The 27,414-nt window shown below is 42.9% G+C and overlaps 1 protein-coding gene across 2 annotated transcripts in view; it reads right to left on the bottom strand.

Moving 5' to 3' along the window:
* Window positions 1-27,414, bottom strand: part of LOC144817698 (uncharacterized) — a 191,113-nt gene that overhangs the window by 106,082 nt on the left and 57,617 nt on the right. The window lies entirely within an intron of this gene.

Raw genomic sequence — 27,414 nt, 5'->3', positions numbered from 1 at the left:
GTGGAAACCTTTGCCTGGAAATGGCTTAATGACCACTAAATCACAAAAACTTTAATCCCACTGTTGCAACGCCCTTTTGTTTCCAACAATAGCTGCATTCAACTTCAATATCTGTTCCCAAATAAAACAATGCAAACTTGATACAAATAAGTTACCAGTTGTTGCCTTAAACTGTATTAAAAAAACAATCACTGGCACAAAGGTGAATAAAGTAGTCTTCACCACCTATCTGCAGTAATACCAACAATTGAGAGAACAATGGTTCTTAGTCTGACACATAAGGATACATTACTTACCTGCAATCCTAGTTCTCTTCCAGGGGTATACTCATCAAAGTCATAAGCACTGAATAGTCCCCCACACGTGCAGGAACCCCGGAGCACATACAATATACATACATATGTTTAGCCAAAAACATGTCTGTAGTACCTTACAACATAGATATGTATACATATGCATACATAAACATGCAACCTGAAACCATTCAACAGGCTTTGATGCCAAAATTGCATTGGATATTTCATTTAAAATAAAATAAAGTTTATATAGCGTTTCTGTAAAATAGAACATGTACTCCTCTAATGTTTCACCATAGCCTTTTATTTTCAAAGAAAAAAGGGAGGTTAGCAGGCAATTCGCCCCTATGCTGCATAAATAAAACCACAACAGTAATAAGACTTTCAGACCTTCAAGACCTTCCTGCTCCCACAAGCCCCACAGGTGAGAGTCTGGTCTTTGTTACAGCGTAACATGTGTAGGAATCAAGAAGAAGGAAAATGCTACTATAACAAAAGGTATTCGTCCGGGGAGGCGGGTGGGTTGCTTATGACTTTGAGGAGTATACCTCTGGAAGAGCACTAGGATTACAGGTAAGTAACCCTCTTCCAGGGGATATTTATCAATCGCCATAAGCATTGAATAGAATTTCAAGCCCATCACCACAATCCTGCGGATGAACATCAGTACAGTTACAGACTCTCTAGGCATACTTTATCCAAACAAGTTCCTTAAAGATGCTTGCCCTAACTGAGCATCTGCCCGAGTGTCAAAGTCTAAACAATAGTGGCGAGCAAATATGGGTACTGATCACAATGTGGCAGCTTTACAGATTTCTGCAATTGGAATATTTTAGAAGAGGGCCGTAGTAAAGGCCTTTCTCCTGATGCAATGAGCCTTTGGTTTACCAGGGAGTTGTCTATTAGCCAGCTGATAAGACAATGTAATGCATGAAACTATCCATCTAGAGATGTACTGTTTGAAATATGAATAGCAGTACACATGGAACAATAGTTTACAAACTAATAGTCTGATTTACTTAGGTCTTTGGTTCTGTCTAGATAGAATTTGAGAACCATTTTGAGGTCTAGAGAACGTAGAGCCCATTCAGGAGGACTTGAATGATTTGAAAAAAAGGTAGGAAGAGTTATAGATTGGTTAATATGAAAATCCGTGACCACCTTAGGTAAAAAAAAACTAGGATGACTTCCAAGAACAACCCTGTTTGCATGAAATATGAGATAAGGTTCTTTACAACAAGGAGCTTGAATCTCGCTCACTGCGAGCAGAGCTGATTACCACTAAGAAAGTGGTCTTCCAGGACACTTATTGCAGTGAAACTTTATGAATGGGTTTAAACGGGGGACACATCAACTTAGAAAGAACCACATTATGCTCACATGGAGGAGAAGGAGATATAAATTGGTGGGTAGACTTTTTGCAACCCTTCAAAGAAATGCTTAACCACGGGCATCTGGAAGAAGAGTCCTGTGTGGGAGATTATCTGTATGCTGTAATAACAGCTAAACTGAACTTTATAGAAGAAAACTGAAGCCCTGATTTGGCTAAATACAGTTGGTAGGGTAGACTCACCTGCTCCTGCCCTTGCATGGGATCATAGCCATTACTGGAGCAACATACGTAGACCCGCTTCCATTTGAAGGCGTACAACTTTCTCGTGGATGGTCTCCTAGCCTCTTATAAGATGTTCATACAGTATGAAGACAAGCCTAGATGTCCATACTGGAGGACTTCAGGAGCCACGCCGTCAATCTCAGAGATGGAAGGTTGGGATCGAACATTTTCCCTTCGAGTTTAAATAGTAGGTCTGGACGGCAAGGTAACCTCCTGTGTGGGGTCTCGGAGAGATGAAGAAGGTCCGGGTACCACCACTGGCGGGGACACTCCGCTGCGATCAGGAGGACCACCCGGGTCTTGCCTATGTAGAAATAGTTGATCAACAGAGAAATGAGCGGAACTGATTGAAAAGAGTAATGTAATGTCTCTGACCATTCAATCAAAAGCGCAATCCCTCTGGAGCATCGTTGATGGAACCTGGATGCAAAGACGCAGCATTTTGCGTTTGTTTCGTCCACAAACAGGTAGATGTCTGAAAATCCCCATCGTTGGAAGATGTCTTCCACAACTTCGTTGTTTAGCACCCAGTCATGAGCTTACACAAAGTTCCGACTTAGAGCGTATGCATGAATGTTGAGAGTGCCTGGTAGGTAAATACGCAAAAAATGGTTCTCTGTTTGTTCAGATAATAAATGGTTGTGGTGGTATTCGTTTTAATCAACAGGAAGTTTGTCTGGATGGAAGTGAAGAATGCCTTGAGTGCAAGATGTAAGGTTCTCAGCTCCAACATATTGATATAATATCCCTTCTCCGCCTCTGACGACAATCCCTGTACTTGGAGAGGACCCAAGTGAGCTCCCCAACCATTTAGGAAAGCGTCTGTGACAATCATCTGGCATGGAAGGTCCTAATGGAAGGGCACTCCTTCCAGCAGGTGAGTACGTTTCATCCACCATCTGAGTGAATCCTTGGCTAGCTGAGGTACAGCCACAGTGTCTTCCCAGAGGTTCGAGGTCTGTGACCACTGATCCTCCAACAAAGCCTGCTGGAGAAGGCGCATTTGCCTGATATGCAGCTTGGCATTGGGGTCAATGTAGATGCAGGACGCTATTGAGCCCAGAAGAGAGGACATATGTCTGGCCGTGAGGAGGTGTGTGCGGAGGAGAATGTGGCACTTGTTGGTTGTCGAAGATAACCTCTCCTCCGAAGGACACACGCTTGTGTTTACGGTATCCAGTGTCACATGGCCCATTGGGACATTGTTGTCTTCTCTAAGTTAGCATGAGTATGCTGCAGACTGTCCACTGCTTTGCGAACGTTACTACATGACTTTTTTGCAAATGCCTTTTTGCAGTTTCACATTAGAATCTATCACTGTGTTCACTCTGCAGGTTCCTGAGATTTAGTCTGAACATTGTGAGAAAGGTTGATAAACAATGCCCCTTCTTATTCTCTTCTGGTCAGGTCCTAGCACCTAGACAAAACAAACCAATGCAGCTGTTTGGAAAAAATGTACTTTGGTATTTTTGGGATACACAAATAGGTAGGACGCACTTGGAGAGGGACCTTCATATATACAATTGGTTCATCTCCATAGACTTGTCATACAATTTATGTCTTGTGCACAACAGGCAGCTCTGGCTGGAACTGCTCCTCCGGCACCAGGTCAGGGTTTAGGACTTGTGTTTAGCCCCATCATAATTAATAATGAATTCCATGATGGGAAGACGTCCCCAGAATCGTGAGGACTTACTGTTTTGGATAGCACAGAAATATCGAGCAGCTTGAGACTGTTTTGCCACATACATCTCCGGTTGAAAACCACAGAATCCTTACAATTATGACAGAATCCTTACAATGAGTTTGCAGAATAGTTTGATACCTCCTTTAGCGGACTGCACCACTTTGGGGGACAGTGTTTGTTTCAGTGTATACACTGTGCTTTGACACCCCCTCCATGAGCGCTCTGCCAAGCATTCTGAAAAAGTAACAGGATAAACACGAGCTGGTCCAGCCCTGGATTTGGGGATAAAGTTAATGGGCTTGTTCCCTATGGTCTCCGAAATGATTCTGGCCAACATATAAGGTGAAGCAGTTTGCTTGCAAGTGCGCCAATGCCTGGCGGCGGTGGCAAATGTAGATCGGCAGAGACAATTGCCGATTATTATTGTGGATGTATATACATCATTGGGTCGCAATAGTTTAGGGGTTCGACCATTTACACAGGCACAAGATAAACCCCATCCTGAAAAGGAGGGTCATCCAGTCTTTCCTAAAAAGACGTGGAATAGAAATTTGCGGCAGCAACAACAGAATCCTGGTTCTCGTGCAGGTTTGGTTCCACCTGACGCTTTAAACTTAGATATGATTTGAGTGACCGCTCTAATAATGATACAACCAAGAGGTTTCAGGTCCTGGTCCTCGTTCCTAGCAAGAACCACTAGATCAACAATTCGGTGGAGAAGGGAGACAGGATCGCAGACAAGGAGAGTCCACACAGATGAGAGGAGACACACAGCGCCAGTTTGATGTAAAAGTCAAGCAGGAGGAACCACCTCAATATCGAGCCCCATTTCAGAAGAAAAAAGTTACCGCTTTGACTGCTAAGTATGCCTCAGATGATGAGAACCATCCTCCTCGGCAGGAGTTAGGCCAGTGGTTCCCAAACTTTTTTGACCCGTGGCTCCCTTGACCTAATCAGCAGTTGGCCGTGGCTCCCCACCCTTTTTTATTTTTTACAGGTGGGTGGGATGTATGCCCGACCTCGGGAGTACTTCCTGTTGTCTTCCTTAAAGTAATTGGGACGCAATGAAGGTATTTTAATGATATTAGTAACAAAAGAAGAAGATAATAGTTGTTTAATAAAAACTTGTTAAGTGAGAAACAATACACGACTTTTTTGGAGCACACAACAATGAGTGTGTGTGAGCATGTGTGTTAAAGTGAGCGAGAGACAGGAGTGGACAGTCTGAATACCCCCACCGCATTTAGGGTTCCATTCCTGCCCTCCCTCTCACTCCTGGAGGGGTCTTGAGCCATCTGCAACATCCTGGTGGGCCTTACTACTGGTTGAGAGGGCCCATGCCTCCCCCACTGAAATTGAGTGAAGAGATGTGTGGGATAGATAGACTGCAAAGGAACGGCATTTGGTAAAACCGCGTGCTTACCACACAGCAGTCAACACCAAAACAGGGCATCAATGGCCAAGTACAGAACGCTTGCATTAGTGCAAAAATGAAATAACATCCTTAATAAACAGCCTTCAGGCACTGTGCGTGGCACCTGTCAAAGCAATAATGGGAGTGCAGCAGAACAGCTTTGAGCCGCAGATAGACTGGAGTCATGAACAGAGAGCATGTTCATCAAAGTATTGCTGCATGGAGGCGCCCTGGGACATGGTGGCCCCTGGATTAGCCACACTCCGTTTACCAGTCACTAGTTTCACCAGGGAGTGACAAACTCGCCCTGCTTGGGGGCCTTTTTCTCAGAGAAAACCAATTTTGTCTGCATGTGTTCGGGAGCCACCACCTCCTCCCAGGCCTTCAAAACTGACCTCAAAGTTCGCCTCCTTCAAAGACACTTCCAAATGTAACTCACGCCCTCTCTATTATCTTAAGGAAGACCTTCCAGTACAGAAAATTCTTTTCTCCATGACTATGGAAGTGCCTTCCCAGTGTGTTCTTGTGGTTTGACTGTCTGCCATTTATTGCAGTATTATCCTTCTACTTGTGTTTGGTACTCTTTTGTAACATGCACACGTCACTTTTCTCTTGTAACACTGTTTGCTACCTATTGTGAAGCGCTCTGACACCTTCGGGCATTCCACGTAGACCTCCCTTCACACTATCTCCCACTGAAAAGCCGAGAACACACGAGTACAAGGAAGACAAGCTGGAAAAAGACTCTGAAGGGTTTGATCATCTGGCTCGCTTTTAAAGCTTGGCATGAATCTCACGTTACCAGCAAAATCTAAGGGCTTTCATGCGGAGCCCAGTGAAATCACGCGCCACTACACTTGCTACTGTTCACATGATTTAAGAAGCATTCTGATTAGACATTCCTGCATTCGTCTGCGACTACCAGGCGACTACGCTTTCTTACCGATTCGAACAGGGTCCTACGAGGCGAGGCACGGCAGGGCACAACACGGTGGTATGGCGGCAGTGTGCTGCTGCAATTTATATCACCCACTTCCTGCGTGGCGCCCCTGGCTGCTCATCACGGCGCACCATTGCGCCGCGGCGCACACTTTGGGTACCACAGAGTTAGGCAGTAACCCTCCTCAACAGCACGGTGGAGGCTACCATAGTGCGGCAGACACTCCACCAGAGTCTGGAGGGGAAAGCAACTGAAACTTATTACCATTGAGACAGCTGAGACTCATATTGCTCCTCCTGATAGGCTTTATGAAGTGAGCCTCTAAATTGATGGTGGTATTAAACATACTGTCAAAGCAGTCTTTTAGGACAATCTAACATCTTATTTGTTGCTGGCAGAAGTTGACTGGCCTTCTTCTCTTTGTCCTCACTTCTTCTAGAGGGGTGCGGGGGGATGGGGGGGGGGGGGTCGGAGGTTATTCTACCATGTATTTCCCAATATATCCCAGAGGAGATGAAAACTGCTTACGCTTCGGAGTGGGCCTTAGCACTGGTTCCTGCATTATATCGCAATCAAAAGCCACACAATTGATTGACGCAATGCAGAACAAACCAGAACATTCAACCCATGTCAAGAGATCTGGGTAAAATCCATCATTCATTCTTTTGCTCACCATGCCACCTCAGTTTACATCTGGTCATATGCAAATCAGACTTGACCCTGTATGCCTCATGGGACCAGTCCAGGTCGAACTGCCAAGTCAGGTCCTCCCTGAACTGGAAAGAAGCATCCTAGGACCGGTTTCGGGATTTCACCCCTCATCAGCCAGGATAGCTTGAATCCAGTGGCACAGTGAGCCCGGAACCCACGTCTGAGCATACCCAGCGCACTTCGGGCGAGAAAGCAAAAGAGACACAATTAATGGACGGAATGAAGAACAAATCAAACATTCACACCTAGTCAAGAGATCTGGGTTGAATCCATCATTCTTTTGCTCACTATGCTACAATCCATCTCCCATATCGCAATCAGGAGGGTTGGGAGATGGATTTGCGGAAGCAGGTTATTTCTTTGCGTTCTATACCACAGCCCCAACAGCAATATCCAATTAAACGTGATGCTAAAGCGTAAGCGGGTGACATTTTGACTCAATTGGAATATCAGGGTGTGCTTGAACCCTGCGTTTCGTCAATGAATAAGCCTCTTTCTGATATTGAAAACGGACAGTTCATATTGCATAGTTTTAGACTACAGGCATGTTAACAATCATGTTTGTGCCTTTGCAGTACAGAGCACACATAGCTCTGCGTTAGTAAATAACATTGTTCGAAAGAAATATAAAACTACGTTGCATATATCCAATGTTTTTTCAGTCACACCGTACCTCCTGAAACTCGTGACTTGACTGCATTCAGTGCTCTCAGCAATCAAAGCCGAAATACAATATTGCCTATGGGATATAAGAATAGCCCAGGTGTGTTTGCAGCACGCATTGAGTTGATTTGACATGAAATTGACCCAGATGCCTTTTTGTACGTCCCATTTGTATACTCCAGCTGAGATTAGTTTTTCTTGAACTGAAACTTTTGACAGCAGTACAGATGGGGATTCTACAGGAGCAATGTCTGACTCAGGGAAAACACATTGCCGCTTTAGAAGCTGTCACAAAGAGGAGTGTTCCGAATTCTAAAGCTCTGCATCCTCATTGGATACAATGGGCTAGTTCTTTGACATCGGCTGATGTCAACTTTATCTTTGATCCTTCTTTGCAAACACAGGAGTTTTTACAATATGAACATGTTCTTCCGCCTTTATCACTACTCCCTCTGGATCAGTACAAATGCAAACTTTACACTAATGGGTCTGCACAGGCAGCCATTGGTTCTAAGCAAGCTTATTCTGCAGCCTGCGCAATTCTGGCAGGCACGAAGTGGTGGGTGATTTTAAATCCTCCTTGGTTCACACATAATCCCTTTTGGGGATTGTACAGCACAATTGGCTGAGTTAAGTGCTTTGGTTTTGGCTCTTGAGTTTGCTGATCTCGAGATTTTCGTGATTCTAAAGGTAGCGCAATAAAGCATAAAACGCTTTAGGTCCGAGTGGCGGCTCTTATGGAATGTTGGTGATCACACGTACATTAGGCCATCAGCATGTGGTAGCACATACTGTTGGTAATTTGCTGGCTGATGAGGCAGCCAAATCCGCAGTAGCCACATGCTCAGTAGCAGCCATTCCTAGATCTATGACCAAAATTGAAGATGACATTTTGGCAGCTATAGCCAAAACGAAGGAGAGAACTCAGTTTCCTCATTGATTTCCTTCTTGTTACACACATCACTTAACGCCCGATCAAACTCCATTTGTAACTATTCCATCTGTTGTTGATTGGCTGATTTCCAACAAGGATCGCTGACACGCTTTGATTGTGGCTGCACATGAAGGCATTGCTTCTGCCCATGCCAGAGTGACAGCAACGATTTTGACTGTGTGGCTTATACCGACAAACGCGCAAATATGTTCTTTCCTGTGACATTTGTCAACAGATTAAACCTTCTACTGTTTTACGACCACCCTTTCATTTGGAATCAACCATTTGGTTGTATTTATGTTGATCACTGCGGTCCTTTTGATGGAGCGAGGTGGCAAACGCAACATTTTGTGTACCCCTCGCAAAGTTAATGTCCCATAACATAATAAGTGCTAATTGCATTTTTTTCAAAATTAACCAACCATAGAGTAAAGTGCACACATTATTTTCATTTACACATGGGGAGAACTAACTTTGCTTGCATGTTGCAAAAATAAACCCAGCTAATATGTATTGTTATCATATTGTGAACTAATGTGTAGCTTATTCGTAAACAAACGCAATTTAAATGTGCTTTTTGTATTCTTTTATGTGATGGAGAGGTCGAATAGTAAGTATAAAACGCATTGTGGCTTATGTGCTAAGTAACAACTAATTGGGAAACATTAGTAAGGTGGGAGGTAAAGAGAATGGGTTTAAATTCATAATTTAACATAAATCTGTGTTTGTTTCTATGATAGTTCTAAAAGTGGCCTCTGAGGCCGATGCGAAAGATGGCTGCTCGGGTAAACTGTGAGCAAGAGCTGGACAGCGCAGGCGTGCCAAAACCTGCAAGTCAGAGTGAACTGCCTGTACTCGAGGAGGTTCAAGGCTGATGCAGCCCGGAACCTAGGATGGGTGCCAAGCATGGATGATGTCGTGCTCAGAGCCTGGGAAGAAGTATGGATGTTGCCACTAAAGGAAATGTCTAGGCCAAAGACTGTCCTAAACAAAGCCCCTTTTTTTTTCGCTGATACGTTGAGAAATGAATGCTGTAATGGTGAGGTGATGCTCACCCACCCTGAAATTGTCCAATGAACAACCGAATAAGAAACGTTAGATACTTTTTAGATAGATTAAGTTAGGGAATTAAGGTATAAAAAAAACTGGATTTGTCTAGTTGGGGTCGCTTTTTCCATTTCCATCGGAGATGCTGCCCAATTGCTGACCGATTCCTGGATGTAAGAACTTTAACAATTTCTTTACTTGTTTGCTTTGCAGGATTGAAGGATAAGATGAGGGTGTTAGTTAGGGATGTTAGGAGAGAATGATTTTGGAACTATCTGTTCTTTGCTAATCTTTAACTGTTCTTCTAAAATAAAGCAATTTTTCCTTGAGCTCAAATAAAAATGATCATTTGAAATAAAGTTTAAGTTTTACCGAATAAAGATTTACCAATGCATAAAATGTCAGACATGATAAAGTTTTGCTTAGAATAAAAATTAAATAAATGAAGAACTAAGAGCTGGTCTTTGAATTCTTCCTACGCCTCATTCTAACAGATCCATTGCCACAATGGTGGTGTGTCTGAATAATGTACTCCATGATTAAATGCTAAATCTGCAGGTGTAAATAATGATTAATTAAATAGGTTTAGACGCTCCACCTAAATGCAACAGCGTTTCTCCAGTGTGATTCACTATAGCCTTGAAGCCTAGTGTAAGTAAACAGTGTAAATGCGCAGTGTTATGGGCCCCACTGGTGCATGTTTTGTGTATTTAAAGGTTTCGGGAAATGGTGAGTATTGATTAGAAATGATTTCTGGAGCCGCGCTGGAGCAGTATATTACTTAGTAGCAGAGTAGTGGTTGTTAAGGAAATTAGCTAGGGTTATGGTAAAGTACTATATAGAGTTTTGATGTACAGAATTATGACTAACATCTCTTGAGTTTGTATTACGTTACATGTAGTCCTGGAAAGGCTTCATAGAGTAGGGTGAAGCCAGTGCCTCCATCTGCAGGTGGAGGAAGTGTGGCAAGGTAGTCGCACAGTGAATTAGTCGGTTTCAAAAAAGGAGTGTTGTCAAATACTGCGGTGGTATCGGCGTATATCACTGTTTAGGGACCTTGGGTGTGAAAGGATAAATGTATAGTGAGAATCAGCCTTCAAGTATAGGGATCATTCCGTGCTTCCCGACTAAAACTTACTGCTGAGAGAGTAATAGGTCTTAACCCGAGCTTGATTGAAGGGTAAAGGGAGTGGCGTCTCTCTTTTGCTAACAATAAAGGAATTCTGTGGTGGGTTAGTGGACGCGCTGCCTACTGGTAAAACAGAGTTCATGTATATATGAATAGGGTTTTCCGTATGAAGGAGTGTAAATGATATTACAATACGCGTTCAAGCGAAACTCTGGGACTGACACTATTATATGTGCTTTCCTAGAGACGTGAGATCGTTATTGCCTGATAGAAGGGTAAAGCTAGTAGTGTTGTTTTATCGGCGAGTGTAAAAATTCTGAGGAGATAAGCGTCATCTACTCCGGTTACAGAATACTTGTGCGATTGAAAATTATCACTTTATTAGTGAAACAGATTAGTGGATTTGTTTTGTGTAAAGTTACTAACTGATTTAGTAAAATATCTTGTAAATACGGCTTCTTGAAAAAATCCTGTAAAGGAGGGGTCAGTCGGCGCTGCGGAAGCCGGAGCGCTGGTGACGTCGAAAGTGTCGCGCTGGGATTGGTCCACGTGACCAAGACAGTAGGAGTTGATTGGTTCACCACGGAAAGCAGCAAAAGCTATTGGTCAAGCACTATAGTGACGTATCGTGTTCTAACTGGTGCATTAGTGCGAACCGCGCTGTGATAGGTTGGTGTTACGGAATCAACAACAGAATAGTACGCGATCTTTTGAAAGCAGGGAAAAGTTACCGAAAATGTCATACTACTATTATGATGATGACAAAGAAATCTTCATGGTTTAAAAAGCTGAAAAATATGTTTGTAAAGGACAAAGAGGGAAAGGTACTTCCTTCACCGAAAACGCCTGCTTCCTATATGTTGAGTAAATATGGTTACCATACATGTGTTTGGTTGGAAAATTGGGTACATTATACCAAGCATGATGGTGTATTAGCTTTTCCAGAAGGAGGATCGTTTGATTTGGCAATTTTGAGAAATTTGAGAGACAAAATGATGAAACTTGAACCAAGACCTAGACCGACTCAGTTTGAAGCCTTAGTGGAATGGGAAGATGAGATGCATCAAACGGAGAGCGAAAGGTTGAGCAAGTATCTTAGACCAAGAGGTAGAGGCAGAGATTTTGGGGAGAAACACAGGAGAGTAGATTGCGAAGATGGAGGGATGGAAGTATGTGCGATGGCATGTATCCCGTCAGATTGGTAGAAGAATATGAGGCACGAAAGAGTACGAAAATAAAAAGAATACAGAAGTGGGTAATCAAAGTTATGGTGAAAGTGAAACAGAGGATGCTGTTTTAGAAGAAATATTAAATAGGAGACCACCCCCATATCAGCCAAGTTCTTTATGGACTACCCCAAACTCCCTAATGACGGAAGAAAAAGTGGATGATACACCAAGACAACCATCAAATTTCAGAGATTTCCCTGAAAGGGTAGAAACAAGATATATCCAGAGTACAACAATAGGAGAAGCTAGGATTACAGGTACTCCTGTACAAAGTAATGATTCACACAGAATTGTGCTAAGTCCGGAGAGACGAACTAATGAACAACCAAATATGTCCGATTATGAGCGTTCTGCACATGAATTGATCCAAAACCTTACTAGAAATATGGAAGCTGTAACTGTACCAGTAACGATAGGACCTGTAATACCTGTATTCGAAGACCAGAAAATAAAAGAGCCAAGACTAACCATTCCATTGCAACAAAGTTTACAAAGAGCCAAAGAGAGTACTTGTCCTGATTTATCAGAAATAAAGCAGAATATAAGTGTAAATCCACCCGAGTTAACTTTTAATAAAAATTTGACGTGCGGATTTCCGACAGGAGCAGAATCTGACTCTGCAACTCCAGAGAGGAGTGCAGACAAAATAGATTAAACACAAACGCCTATGGGTCCATCAGACAGAGAATTAAGTGAATGGATAAAAATGCTAAAATTAAAAGAGCAGGAATCAAAAATACTGCATGTGGCCAAATTAAAAATAGACATGGACGAATTAATAATTGGGACAGACAGATTAAAAACTTACCAAGATGATGAGCTCATGTTTTTATGTAAGAGTATAACATGGAGAGCAAAAACAATGTATGATCAATTAGAAGTAGCAGCAAGTGAAAATGGAATAGATTTTTCCAAAATAAGTAATTACAGAAATCTTATCGAGTAGATTTTGCAGAAAGAGACATTGAAAATATGAACATTGCAGGAAGACAAGTTCAGATAAAAGATTTGATTGTGTTTTTGCGCAAATGGGGGGGATGTAGGCAAATGGAGAGTCAAATGGGCAAAGAAGAAAGAAGAAAATAGTGATAAGTCTACTTTAGCTTTCCCCATTAGAGAGAAGGGAAAAGTGGCAACTGAATTCCCTATGAGAGAAATTCCGGGAGGAGGATATGTACATGTGCCCTGGAGCAGACAAGACATATTGTCATTCACGAATGATTTCCCCAGATTGAGAGAGAAGCCAGTAGAATGGTACCAGCAGGTTGACAGATTTGTAAAATTGTCAAAGGTACTGTTGACTGATTTGGATGGATTGTTTGACATAGTAGTGCCAACAGATTTATGGACAGAATGTAAGATATCCGTGAATTGGCCAAGGGCGGAGTATCAAAGAGATGAGAAAACGGGAGTTCCCTCACCAGATGTAATGAGGAAGTATGAGCAAGTGATAGTATGGTTGAAAAACAAAATACCTCCAAAAGAAACTGACTGGGTAAAGATAGACAGAACAACACAGGAGCCAAAAGAAACTGTGCATTCATTTTACGAAAGATTGTTGTTAGTCTTTAAACAGTACAGTGGTTATGAGGAGTTAAATGAAAAGGATATGAGTCATTTTGTCTATAGATTTGTATATGGATTGAGACCAGAAATCTCAGACATGATTAGAGATAGCATGATGGATTGGCAGTCGAGTTCAGTAGATAAGGTTCTAAGGCAAGCAAAATATTGTAGTGAGGAGATTGATGCAAAACAAAAGAAGCTGAAAGAGAAAGCCATGTGGGCACAAGTAAAAGTAGCTGAGCAACAGGTAGCACAGATGGAGAATAAGAATGCAGGGAATCAAGGTGGGTTTAAAGGTAAACCTAAAATAGTGGGAAATATTGATGAATTGAAAAAGAAAATGCCATGTTTCAATTGCGGCCAGATAGGGCATTGGAAACGAGAGTGTAAATGTCCACCTAGAGTTAATGGGGAACATACATCATTGAATCCGCAGGTGCAATTTGAGGTAAATCAGCAGCAGCCACAGCAACAGCAGATAGCAAATCAGCAAAGTCAGGTGCCGCAACCGCCACTGCCATACAGTGGGAATCAGCAGAGATACAGTGCAGAGACAGGATTCAGCGGAGGTGAGCAGGTAAAAAGACCACAGAGAGCAAGTGCGTGTTCTCAATATTGGTTGCAAGAAGAGAATGGCAGTGAGCCGGATGAAAGTTTCTGACGGTGCCTGAGGGAGGAAGAAGAGTGTGTGCTTGGAGCCACTCTTGAGGTAGATCAGTCAGGTCCATTTGTGAGCGGAAAGGTGAATGATGTGAAAATAACTTTTAGTGGACACTGGTGCTACCCGTTCTACTGTTAGGTCAGTGGAAATTCAGAATCTTCCTCTCTCGGGTGAAACCATCCAGGTTGTGGGTGTAGCTAACAGACAGATACATACCCCTTTGACAAAACCAGTTGAAATAGAGATTGGGACATACAAAGATATGCATCGGTTTGTGGTGTGTGACAGCAGTCCTGTTAATTTGTTAGGCAGGGATATTTTGTGTAAAATGAACTGTGCCATATACTCTTCACCAGATGGCATAGAATTGCAGACTCCAGATGAAGATAGTTTGTACAAATTGACAATGCTCATGATTGAGGCAGAACAGGACAAGTTTTTTCCTGTTTTTGATAAAGAGAAAATTCCTGTTGAACTGAAAGAGGCAGTAAAAGAAAGCGTGTGGGATCTCACTGGAAAAGATATAGGTTTGATGCAAGGAGTTGATCCTGTGAAAGTGTCCCTAAAAGAAGGTGCAAATTATCCGAATATACCCCAGTATAAAATGACTGCAGAAGTAATTGAATGAATTACTCCAGTAATTGACAAAATGATTGAGCAAGGAATTTTAAGAGAAATTGAGAGTAGTCCTTGTAATTCACCAATTATGGGATTGAAGAAACCAAACGGAACATTCAGAATAATGCAGGACCTGAGAAAAGTTAACAAAATTGTTGTCCCATGTTGGCCAATCGTTCCAAATCCAGCAGTGATTCTGTACCAAATACCACATGATGCAGAGTGGTATACGGTGATTGATTTGTGCAATGCGTTCTTTACTGTTCCATTGCATCCAGAAAGCCAACCGTTTTCAAAATCGTATCCTAGCATGGTGTAGAATTCCACAAGGGTACACTGAGAGTCCATCGATTTTCAATCAGCTGCTAAAGAAATCATTGGAAAATTTTGAGCATGCCTGGAGAATCTGTGTTGGTGCAGTATATTGATGATTTGTTTGGTTGCATCAAAAACAAAGGATGCCTGTGTGACACTGTGGCATTGTTAAATCATTTGGCAGAGGAGGGACATAAAATGTCTCCGTCAAAATTGCAGTATTGCCAGAAAGAAGTACAGTATTTAGGCCACAAGATTGCAAAGGGAATCAGACAGGTCACAATTGAGAGAATTAAAATGATACAAGGAATGCAGCCCCCTAAGACTCAAAGACAGGTAAGAATGTTCCAAGGAATGGTGGGTTACTGCAGACAGTGGATAAGTGGATTTTAATTGATTGCAAAACCATTGCAGAGATTGACAAAAGCAGATATCAGAGACCCTATTGTACTGACCAAAACAGAATTGGAAGCATTCGAACAGCTTAAAACTAAATTGTGTGAAGCACCAGCTTTGGGAATGCCTGATTATGAAAAAGAATTTGAACTGTACTGCAGTGAACGAGAGGGATGTGCTCTGTCAGTATTAATTCAGAGGCATGGAAGAATGAGAAAACCAATTGTGTATTTCTCAGCTGTTTTGGACCCTGTTGTAAAGGCTTTGCCAGGTTGTCTGAAAGCAGTAGGAGCAACCAGTGTAAGTCTGGAGCAAAGTGAAGGAATTGTGATGGGATTTCCTGTGAGAGTCTATGTACCTCATTCAGTGGAGATTCTCCTCACAAGAGCAAAGACACAATACATGACTAACGGCAGAATGACACGTTATGAGAAAATAATTTTAGGAGCTGAGAATGTGACAATTGCGAGATGTGTGAATGTCAACCCATCAACACTGTTACCTGATACGGTTGAGGCAGAAGTGAAAGGAGAGCTTGTTCACAAGTGTTTGGACGTTCTGGAATATTCCACAAAACCGCGTCCAGACATTAAAGATGAACCTTTGCTTGAATCAGATTTTGTGGATGGATCATGCTTGAGAACAGAGAGTGATGTTCTAAGTGCTGCATATGTTGTTTCGTACAGTGGCAGAAGTGTTGGAAGCATCTTGTCTGAAAGGAATTCATTCTGCTCAAATAGCGGAGTTGATTGCTTTGATACGAGCATGTGAGTTGGGAAAAGAGGTGAAAGTAACCATAGTGACCGATAGTCAACATGGTTATGGAGTTGTTCATGATTATGGACAACTTTGGTCCCAAAGAGGTTATTTGACTTCTGCAGGAACACCCATTCGGAATGCTGAGTTGGTGAAGACATTGATTGAAGTGATACAGCTGCCTGAAAAACTGGCTGTGGTAAAATGTTCAGCCCACAAGAAAGGTGAAGATTACATCACCAGAGGAAACAGTTATGCTGATGCAATTGCAAAGCATTGCGCCAAAAATCAAATTTCAATCAATCGGGAGAAAACTTAAGAACATGTTCCAAGTCCTTTAATGCTAACCACTGTAGTAGAAACTTGGCAGGAAGTGAAACAAATACAGGAAGAGGCAGGAACAGAGGAAAAAGATATTTGGTTAAAATCAGGTTGCAGACAAAGGGAGGAAGATGAAATTTGGGTTTACAAAGATGAAAGACGAGTAATGCCTGATAGCATGATTTCAGATATGGCCCGAATGTACCATGGTCAAGCACATATTGGCAGAGATGCCATGATCCGTCTCTTTAGGCAGACTTGGTATAATCCAAAATTCTGAATGATTGCTGAAAGTTTGTGTCAAAGGTGCTTGGTCTACCAGCAATTTAATCCAAACAGAAAAACTGTTGTAAGTTTGGGAACCATAGGACGGGAGGGTGGCCCATTTACAAGAGTTCAGGTGGAATTTATTGAATTACCTCCATGTAACAGACTTAGATATGTTCTTGTGATAATCTGCTTGTTCTCTCGATGGGTAGAAGCTTTCCCCACGAGAAGAAATGATGGAATAACTGTAGCTAAACTGTTCTTGCGTGAGATAATACCACGTTTCGGGTTCCCTGTCACGATTGAATCGGACAGAGGCCCGCATTTTCAAAATGATTTACTGCAGATGATTTGTGAAGCTCTGGACATTCGCCAGAGACTACATTGTGCATATAGACCTGAGGCTTCTGGAGTAGTTGAACAGGTAAATGGAACGATTAAAAACAGAATTGCAAAAATGTGTTTGGCAACAGGAATGAAGTGGCCTGATGCCTTGCCACTTGTATGGATGCCATTAAGAGGCATACCAGACAGAAAAACTGGATTAAGCCCTCATGAAATCTTGATGGGTAGAGTGATGAGGCAGGCATTTGTACCAGTTAATAGGTTGCTAGCTATAAATGATGACATCATACTGGATTACTGCAAAAACCTATCTGATGTGGTAACTTCTGTGCTCCACCAGGTGGGAACTGAATTAAATTCCAAAGAGAAAACTCCAGCTCATGATCTAGTCCCTTGGGACTGGGTAAGAGTGAAAGTTCATCGCAGAAGAAATTGTTTGGTACCAAGGTGGCAAAGACCACGCCAGGTGATCTTGATCAGCAATACTGCAGTTAAATGTGCTGGACTGAAGAGGTGGGTTCATGCTAGTTACACCATCCGTGTGCCTGAACCTGAATACCCATACGACGGTGAAAGTACAACTGACTCTGATTCTGAAGCTGAACCAGAAAAGGATCCAGATACTGAAGATCAACAACAACGTCGACATCTGGAAGTATCAGAAGCCAGTTCTGCGTCTGAAGGTGAAAGGGAGATTATTGAAATACCAGATTCAGAAGATCAACTTGAAGGTCGAGAATCGGTAAAGGCAAGCACCAGTAAAGACGCAAAAGAAATTGAAGAGAAAGCTGTAGAAAAGGAGACAGCTGAAAAGCAAACTGAAAACTCTGGAAGTAGGAACGGAAATCCTGAAACTGGGGAAGAGGAAGTAACTCACGATAAGGATGAGATTCCAAGTACCAGTTATGAAAGAGTTCCTGACAGAGTGACAGTAGAGAAAACTAAGACTGATGAAGACAAGGACATTGTGAAAATCATAATAAATGATACAGTAGAAGATACCTGAAAGTGAAACTGATGACAGTGCAGATGAGACTCCATTAATAAAAAGCACAAGAAAAAGATCTTGGAGAGTGGAGCATAACACTGTAGAACCAAAGACTAAGAAAGTCTGCAAAGGAGACAATTGGCCTAAAGGAGCAGGAGGATTGAAATTCAAAATAGTTAATACAACAAAGGAGCAAGAAGAGCAAGTAAATGAAATTACCAGTCAGAAAGACACTGGGCAAGAAAATAGAGACAATTCAAAGGCCAAAAAGAGTAAGACGTCCAAATCAGAGGTACAAGTCACCTGAGTGGACCTATATAGTTCTTCCACCTATTGTTGAAGTCAACAGTAGTCAAGAAAACCTGTACGACCCAAAGCCAATTGGGAAAAGTGAGTAAAGAAGTCAATAGGCTAGTTGAGGCTCGCGTTAAACATCTATGCCTGCTACTCAATACGAGGTCAGTAGGTAGCCATGCCCTGCACATACATGATCTCCTTGTTAGGGAAAATCCTCTATGTCTCCTCCTGACCGAAACCTGGTTGGGAGAGGCGTCCAATCCGGATATTTTCTCTGCCATTCCATCAACGTATAACATCTACCGGCAGGACAGAGCTAAGGGAAGGGGTGGCGGAGTAGCTGTGGTGGTGAAGAAGAACGTCTCCTGCTCTGTTCTCCCCTTGAACCCCATTGGGGGCTCTGAGTCTCTTGCCTTTACACTTAGATTATCCCCGGGCCAAGCGCTCAAGGGGCTGCTGGTCTACAGGCCACCAGGCCCCATGGGCTCTTTCTTTGAGGATCTGCAGATCGCGATCTCCGAGTTGGTGCTATCTACACAGCATTGTGTGGTAGCAGGCGACTTCAATTTCCATCTTGACGTGATAGATGACCCGGATGCTATTAAACTGCTGGACATTACATCTCCGCTGGGCCTCGTACCGTTTGTGTCGGGTCCCACACATGATAAAAGGGCATACCCTCGATCAAGTGTTTTCGTCAGTCCCGATTGCTGACATTGAAACCCTGCCGGTGCTCTGGACGGACCATAGGCTGATTAGGTTCTCCGTGTTGGAGAATGGGCGGCCGGACAACAGCGCCCCCATGTTGCCTAGACCAGCTTCGAGAGCGTTGCACAGAGTGTCGCCCGATATGTTGGAGCAGGCGCTTATGGAACATCCCTGCCACCTCTCGGGGGATCTGGAAAGAGACACTGAGGCTCTGCAGTTGTGGCTGACTGAAAGGTTGGAGGATCTCGCCCCTAAGTCAGCCCCCCGGTCCACGGTATTACGGCAATCTGCGCCGTGGTTCACGGAGGCGCTGCGTGTGGCTCACAGCCAATGTAAGGTTGCTGAGCGGGCCTGGCGCCTTCAGTATGACGGGGAGGCTAAAAGTGCCTATAGGGCGGCTGTGAAGGCATATCACCGGGACATCCTAGGCGCGAAGAAAGAATATCTTGCTAGGAGGATCGAGGCGTCTGCGAACTCCTGTAAGGAGATCTTCACGATTGTGAAGGAGTTCACGACCCCTAGTTCCCACTCACCCCCGCCAGTATCTTCGGATGCGTGGGCGTGTGATCTTGCCAGTTTTTTTTACAAACAAGATCAAGGCGATTCGGGCCTCCTTCTCGGAGAGCTCGGAGGAGGGTTGTTGCGGCCCCGGGGCGGGTCATGGGTTACCGTCCATGCCAGTCGCTGTGTTGTCAGACTTTCCAGCTGTTTCCAGCGATGCGTCCCGGGTGCTGTTGGCCAGTCTTAAATCTGGCTCGCCACTAGACCCATGCCCTGCCAAATTTTTGGCCGGCATGGCAGCGGTGGTGAACCCCCTGGTTAACCCCATCCTCAATGCCTCCCTGAGGGAGGGGAGTGTCCCTCGCACCTGGAAAAGGGCGATGGTAATCCCCCTCCTGAAAAAGCCTGGTCTTGATGCTACGGTTCTGGCCAATTATAGGCCAATTTCACTTCTCCCGGCTCTGGCCAAGATCACAGAGAAACATGTCCATGGCGTCTTGTCGAGCTTTTTAGAAGCCAACAATCTGCTCCATCCATCCCAATCCGGATTCCGCCCTAATTTCAGCACGGAAACGGCGTTGTTGGAGGTCTCGGAGATCATCAGGGAGACTTTGGATGTGGGCGGCAAGGCCATGTTAGTCATGTTGGACCTGTCGGCGGCCTTTGACACCGTCCCCCATGAGGCGCTCCTCGCCAGGCTCTATGACATCGGCATTAGGGGGACGGTGTTCAAATGGTTTACATCCTTTCTTGAAGGCCGCCGCCAGACGATCTGGGTCTCCCAGAGCTCCGCCGAGATGCCGCCACTGGGAGTCGGGATTCCACAGGGCTCGGTGTTGAGCCCGTCATTGTTTAACATCTTCATGTCCCCTTTGGCGGCGGCGGTGGAGGCCTGTGGGGCCCAGATCGTGTCCTACGCCGATGATACGCAACTCCTCTTCACTTGCGGTAAAGACCAGGCATTTGATGGAGAGAGTATTCGGGGCTGTCTGGGAATGGTCTTCGACTGGTTCCAGCGGAATAGTTTAAAGGCCAACTCCAGCAAGTCGGAGGTCTTATTCTTTGGTTGTGCCACTGACCCTGATTGGCGGCAATGGTGGCCATCTGATATGTGTCCTCCTGCACAGTCATCACAGGTTGCCAAAAATCTTGGTATCAAGCTGGATAACAGGCTCTCACTCAGAGCTCATGTCCTGGGGCTGGCTGGCACCTGTTTCGGTATTCTGAAGATGCTTCGCAAGTTCCTACCACTGCTGTCTGTGGAGCATAGGCGGATTACTGTGCAGGCGCTCATTGGATCCAGGTTGGATTATGCCAACGCCCTTTTCCTTGGCCTTCCGGATTATTTGGTCCAGCGCCTGCAGGTGGCACAAAACTCTGCTGCCCGCGCCATTTTTGGCCTGCACAGGCGAGCACGAGCTTCTGGGTTGTTGCACAGGCTACACTGGTTGCCTATCCGGAAGCGGATCATGTTTAAATCCCTGACGCTGATGCACAAAGCATTGTTTGGTTCAGGTGCTGGATACCTGCGTCGAAGATTGGCCTTCTATCGCCCAGCCCGCTCACTGCGGTCTGAATCTCTCTTTAATGCTGTGGTTCCGCGTGTGAGGAAGGCCCGCACTGGGGGGCGCTCCTTCAGCTTCAAGGCCCCCCAGCTGTGGAACTCGCTTCCGCTGACGCTTCGCAGCACCTCCAATTTGCTTCAGTTCAGGAAGAGCCTGAAGACTTGGCTTTTTAATCTCTAGGCTTTTTCTGGTGGGTCTTTTTCTTTGCGTTTTTATCTGTTATTCTTTGTTGTGTTATTCTACATCGAGCTGCCTGTGGAAAGCGCCGGGACACTCTTTTAGAGTAGCCGTGCGCTATATAAACTTAATATAACATAACATAACAATTAAGAAATAAAAAGTTTGGTGCTCAAAGTATATGATATTAAAGTAAAAAGTCCAGAAGTCCTGTGAGACGATTGTTTGTAAATATATAAGAGGTCGGAGCTGACATAAGGTTGTAGAAAACTTGTTAGAAAAAAAATAAATAATCATAGCAATATTTAGAATAGAAATTGACACGGTCGAAGAAAACTTGTTAGGGTGTTGTGTGAGTTGAAAAATTATAGGTGACAAGGTCGAAGAAACAGTGTTAGAGAAAATGGCAATGAACAATCACAAGACGAAATGTTCTATATTTAGAAAATGGTGCAGGTGTTGCTCAATATGCATGGGGTTATGGACTATATTATGGGTAATTTTAGCTATTGTGATTCCTTTTCAAACTCATTTAACAAAATTGAAACTGAATGTGAGTACCAGTAAGCCAAATGAGAAAGAAAATGTACATGAAACATATGTGTATAAGCCTGAGTTGCATCAAGATAAGTCAATTAGTGACTTCACTAAAAATACTTTTTCAAAGTTATTGCTTGAGTATATTAAGACTATGAATGTTAATGACTTATGTTTGTGTAAAGTTGCCAGCATCAGTATCAGAAGGGGTGACCTATCATCACCTTCCTCTTACTTATGGAGTTACTTGTAGTGTAATCTCGAGTTTGTTTTTATAAAACTGGTATATTGGAGTATCAATATTCTAATGTGGATGAGATATTTGCAAAGTTGAAGATCGATGCCAAACTAAACAAAAGGAGACATGCAGAAGTGATAAGAGAATATTTTATAGAAGTAGATGAGTATGCATTTAATAATAATTTGACCTGTAAAATGAGAATTGAAGTGAAAACATTTTTGAATGTGGTGAAGGAGAGGAGAATTGCTTATAAAAGAAAAGAAAAGATGAAGCATGCAAAGTCAAAATATTATACATTTGATGATGAGAATATTGAAGATAAAAATGTGAATGTGGCATTAAATATAGATGCACCAATGTTGGGAAAGTTGTGTATCAGAAAGATAATTCAATGCATGACAATTATTTTGTAGGTGCAAGTCAATGTGAAGACACTTATAGAATTTTAGGAGGTTGGGGATTTAAAGGGGGAAATGATCCTGTTTTCCCTGGAATCTATTTCATATGTGGGAATAAAGCTTATTATAGCCTGCCTGACCACTGGTATGGGCCATGTTATGTAGGTTTGGTCTTTCCTAAAAAAAAATCCATGTAGATAGAGGTACTAATGGAAAGCATGAGATAGGTAAAGTTCTAAGTAGAAAAAGAAGAGAGACTGTGTTAGAAATAATAGGTGATGTATTTGGAGCACTGATACCAGCAGTGGGAATTTCGTTCAATGCAAACAGACTCAGAAAATTGTCCACAATTGTTGATAAATTGTCAACAGATACAGCAGGAGGATTCCTGATGGTAGACACTGAAATGGTTGCTATGAGAGCTATGGTTATGCAAAATAGACTTGCCCTTGATATAATTTTAGCAAAAGAGGGAGGAGTCTGTGGAATTTTGAAAGTGCAACATTGTTGTACTTGTATTCCAGACAAAAGTCAGAATATTGAGAAGTATATTACAAACATTACAGATTTGCATAAAGAGATTGCCCCACTGGAGGTTGAAGGTGTCCTTGTAAGGCTGGGTAAGAGTTTATCAGCAATTAAACATTGGTTTCAAGAAATAGGTTGTTCAATTATAGGTAAGATACTAATTCCAATAACAGTTATAGTGATAGTGATTTTCTTTATAAGATTATGCTGTATCTACAATGGTAGAAGAGATTTTAGAAACTTGATGAAGAAAAGAAATGAAGAAAGATTGGCAAGGATAAGAGAGAAGAATGAGATAGAAATGGAAGAAATTAAAGATAAAGTTTTCAAAGACTCAAGAGAAAAGGAGACAAAATTATTGATGACATTAATAAAAAAAAAAGAAAAAAAGAAAAAAAGAAAAAAAAAAAAAAGAAGTTGAAACATGTTCTGTTAAGTTTTCAAAAATTTTGAGGGTTATTTGGTGATAACCAGATGAGGGAATTGATGGAGCCAGGTGGCAAACGCAAAATTTTGTGTACCCCTCGCAAAGTTAATGTCCTATAACATAATAAGTGCTAATTGCATGTTTTTTCGAAATTAACCAACCATAGAGTAAAGTGCACACATTAATTTTATTTACACATGGGGAGAACTAACTTTGCTTGCATGTTGCAAAAATAAACCCAGCTAATATGTATTGTTATCGTATTGTGAACTAATGTGCAGCTTATTCGTAAACAAACGCAATTTAAATGTGCTTTTTGTATTCATTTATGTGATGGAGAGGTCGAATTGCAAGTATAAAACGCATTTATGTGGCTTATGTGCTAGGTAACAACCAATTGGGAAACATTAGTAAGGTGGGAGGTAAAGAGAATGGGTTTAAATTCATAATTTAACATAAATCTGTGTTTGTTTCTATGATCGTTCTAAAAGTGGCCTCTGAGGCCTATGCAAAAGATGGCTGCTCGGGTGAACTGTGAGCAAGAGCTGGACAGCGCAGGCGCGCCAAAACCTGCAAGTCAGAGTGAACTGCCTGTACTCGAGGAGGTTCAAGGCTGATGCAGCCCGGAACCTAGGATGGGTGCCAAGCATGGATGATGTCGTGCTCAGAGCCTGGGAAGAAGTATGGATGTTGCCACTAAAGGAAATGCCTAGGCCAAAGACTGTCCTAAACAAAGCCCCTTTTCTTTCTTCGCTGATACGTTGAGAAATGAATGCTGTAATGGTGAGATGATGCTCACCCACCCTGAAATTGTCCAATGAACAACCGAATAAGAAACGTTAGATACTTTTTAGATAGATTAAGTTAGGGAATTAAGGTATAAAAACCCCTCGATTTGTCTAGTTAGGGGTCGCTTTTTCCATTTCTATCGGAGATGCTGCCCGATTGCTGACCGATTCCTGGATGTAAGAACTTTAACGATTTCTTTGCTTGTTTGCTTTGCAGGATTGAAGGATAAGATGAGGGTGTTAGGGATGTTAGGAGAGAATGATTTTGGAACTATCGGTTCTTTGCTAATCTTTAACTGTTCTTCTGAAATAAAGCGATTTTTCCTTGAGCTCAAATAAAAATGATAATTTGAAATTTTACCGAATAAAGATTTACCAATGCATAAAATGTCAGACATGATAAAGTTTTGCTTAGAATAAAAATTACATAAATGAAGAACTAAGAGCTGGTCTTTGAATTCTTCCTACGCCTAATTTTCATTCTAACAGATCCATTGCCACAATGGTGGTGTGTCTGAATATTGTACTCCATGATTAAATGCTAAATCTGCAGGTGTAAATAATGATTAATTAAATAGGTTTAGACGCTCCACCAAAATGCAACAGCGTTTCTCTAGTGTGATTCACCATAGCCTTGAAGCCTAGTGTAAGTGAACAGAGTAAATGCGCAGTGTTATGGGCCCCACTGGTGCATGTTTAGTGTGTTTAAAGGTTTTGGGAAATGGTGAGTATCGATTAGAAATGATTTCTGGGGGCCTCGCTGGAGCACTTTAACATCTGCAAAGGCTTTTAAATTTATTTTGGTTGCAGTGGATTCGTGCACTAGATTCCTTTGTGTTGACCGCAACGCAGTGCTGACGCTCGAACTGTCATAAAAGATTTGTGTCTCTTAGTAGGGACACTTGCCTGTGGCACCTTCCATTCCAACCACGGTACGGCTTTTGCCTCAAAGGCTTACCAGGATGCGATGAGGTCTTTGGGCCTGCAGGTGCAATTCTCGTCTCCATATCGGCCTCATGGCAATTCTGTTGTGGAGCGGATGAACCGAGACTTAAAGCAATCTTTAACAGCAAGTGTATTAGGTACGGGTCGGGCTGGTTGAGTCATCTATATGGAGTCCAAGGTGCATTAAATGATCTCCCTCAAAGATCTGTCTTGGCATTAAAATGTTTGTGCCAGACCTTGATGGTCTAGACGTTGGGGCAGCTGCCACAACTTTTGAGTTAGATAACCATTGTGCTATGTTACAGGATCTACAAAAGAATCAGGACGCTCTTGCGACAGCATTTGCCTTCATCCGCGAATGCTGCGGTGCTAAGTCCAGTTTCTGACGAAAGGGGATTGGCTTGGCTAGCGACCGGGATGGCCGCGCTGGGCTGAAGCTCTCCAGCCTAAAGTAGCCCATCCGGCATTTCCCATATACATAGAAGGCTCAAAATTAACAGAGGGACGACGGAACAGCGTGGCATTACCTGGCGCAATTTTGGTAAAGAGTCCGTCTCGAGTGGTGCAGATATCGGAGGGAGACTGCGGAGGAAGACGCGAGCGCGACAGGCAATATGGCGGCCTGGTGATCACTCCCAGCGTTACCTCCCAGCAGCTGCATCCGGATCAGCGGTACGGAGAGATGCGGCGCACACCCTGCGGACACTACGCCAGTACCTCGGTACAGCGGTAAGCGTTGGGCGGCCCGAGCGGACTTCGGGTCTCCGCCAAGTGGCCTGCACTGCGACCTGGGTGTCGTTCGCTGCTGCGGCGGGGTAGCCTCCGGCTGAGGGCCTTCCCCTCTTGACTGAACACTGACACACCGTGAGGCGCGGCCGAATGTGGGGGGGGCCCCCTGGGCAACTTGGGGGCAGTACTCTCCTGTGACTGGGGCCATATTGACACCCTGGCCCCCCATTGCCCGCCTCCTGCACTGCTGTACTCATTATATACACCGGATCACTGACATAATATAGAATGCCAAAATATCGACCTACCAAAATAGTGGACAAAATACAGAATGCTAAAATATCGAATTCCTATCTGCAAACAGGTAAGTACAAAAATATTTAATCCAAAATATAGTTGTGAAAAATATAGTTAGTCAAAATATCGAATTTTGTTAAATGTCTTTAAAGTAATTTAAAATTAATGAAATAATACATTTAATTAACTAAAACACTTAAAAATATTTAAAATAACCTTAAAATTAATAAATAATTAATGTAAGTTAAAAAAACATGATTCTATTTTTTATTACACATACACACACATATATATATATATATATATATATATATATATATATATATTTACCGTAATATTAATACAAAATATACAATATTTTACCTTTTTAGGAGTGTGAGGGCGATAGAGTGAGAGGGCGATAGATAGATAGATAGATAGATAGATAGATAGGAGTGAGGGCGATAGATAGACATATAGAGTGAGGGCGATAGACATATAGAGTGGGGGCGATAGATAGACAGATAGAGTGAGGGCGATAGAGAGAGAGATAGATAGATAGAGTGAGGGAGATAGATAGAGCAATGGTGATAGAGTGATGGCGATAGAGTGTGAGGGCGATAGGGCGATAGATAGAGTGTGAGGGCGATAGATAGATAGAGTGAGGGCGATAGACAGATAGATAGAGTGAGGGCGATAGACAGATAGATAGAGTGAGGGCGATAGACAGATAGATAGAGTGAGGGCGATAGACAGATAGATAGAGTGAGGGCGATAGATAGATAGAGTGAGGGCGATAGAGAGAGAGATAGATAGAGTGAGGGCGATAGATAGAGTGTGAGGGCGATAGTGTGAGGGCGATAGTGTGAGGGCGACAGAGTGTGAGGGAGATAGATAGAGTGAGGGCGATCTTAACAATCATTTTGCAATTGATTTGTGTGCTCCAATCCTCCTTTTGTATCTCAGATTAATCGAGCCCCAAACAGGGTGGAGCCCAAAAACAACCCCTTAGGGAGTCGGCTGTTTTGGTTTGTTATGAGCACCACCTTAATGGTACAAGTAATTACTTTAAAAGGAGTGATCCTCTGAGGATATTTCAAGTCAATGTCACTGCGAGCATTGAAAACAATACACAGCATCCTCAACTGCTTTCAAAGCAAGGGTGGTGTGGTCCATATTCTTCAGATGGAGATAGACAGTTTGTTTGGATTTGTAATATCTGAATTTTGTGTATTTATTTCTTCGGTGTACCAGCTTGAATTACGTTGCTGTGTTCTAAGTAGAAAAGAACGAGGTTCATAGCTAGTTCTACACATAAATTCAACTAGATAGGCAGATAAACCTTTTGAACATCGGCAGCAGGTTGTTAAAATCGGTGGTCTCAACTGACCTTTAATGT

Source organism: Lissotriton helveticus, chromosome 2_1, assembly GCF_964261635.1.
Source record: "Lissotriton helveticus chromosome 2_1, aLisHel1.1, whole genome shotgun sequence".
Classification (NCBI taxonomy): Eukaryota; Metazoa; Chordata; class Amphibia; order Caudata; family Salamandridae; genus Lissotriton; species Lissotriton helveticus.
Note: the sequence above shows the minus strand (reverse complement) of the source record. Positions and strands in the feature narration are given on the sequence as shown.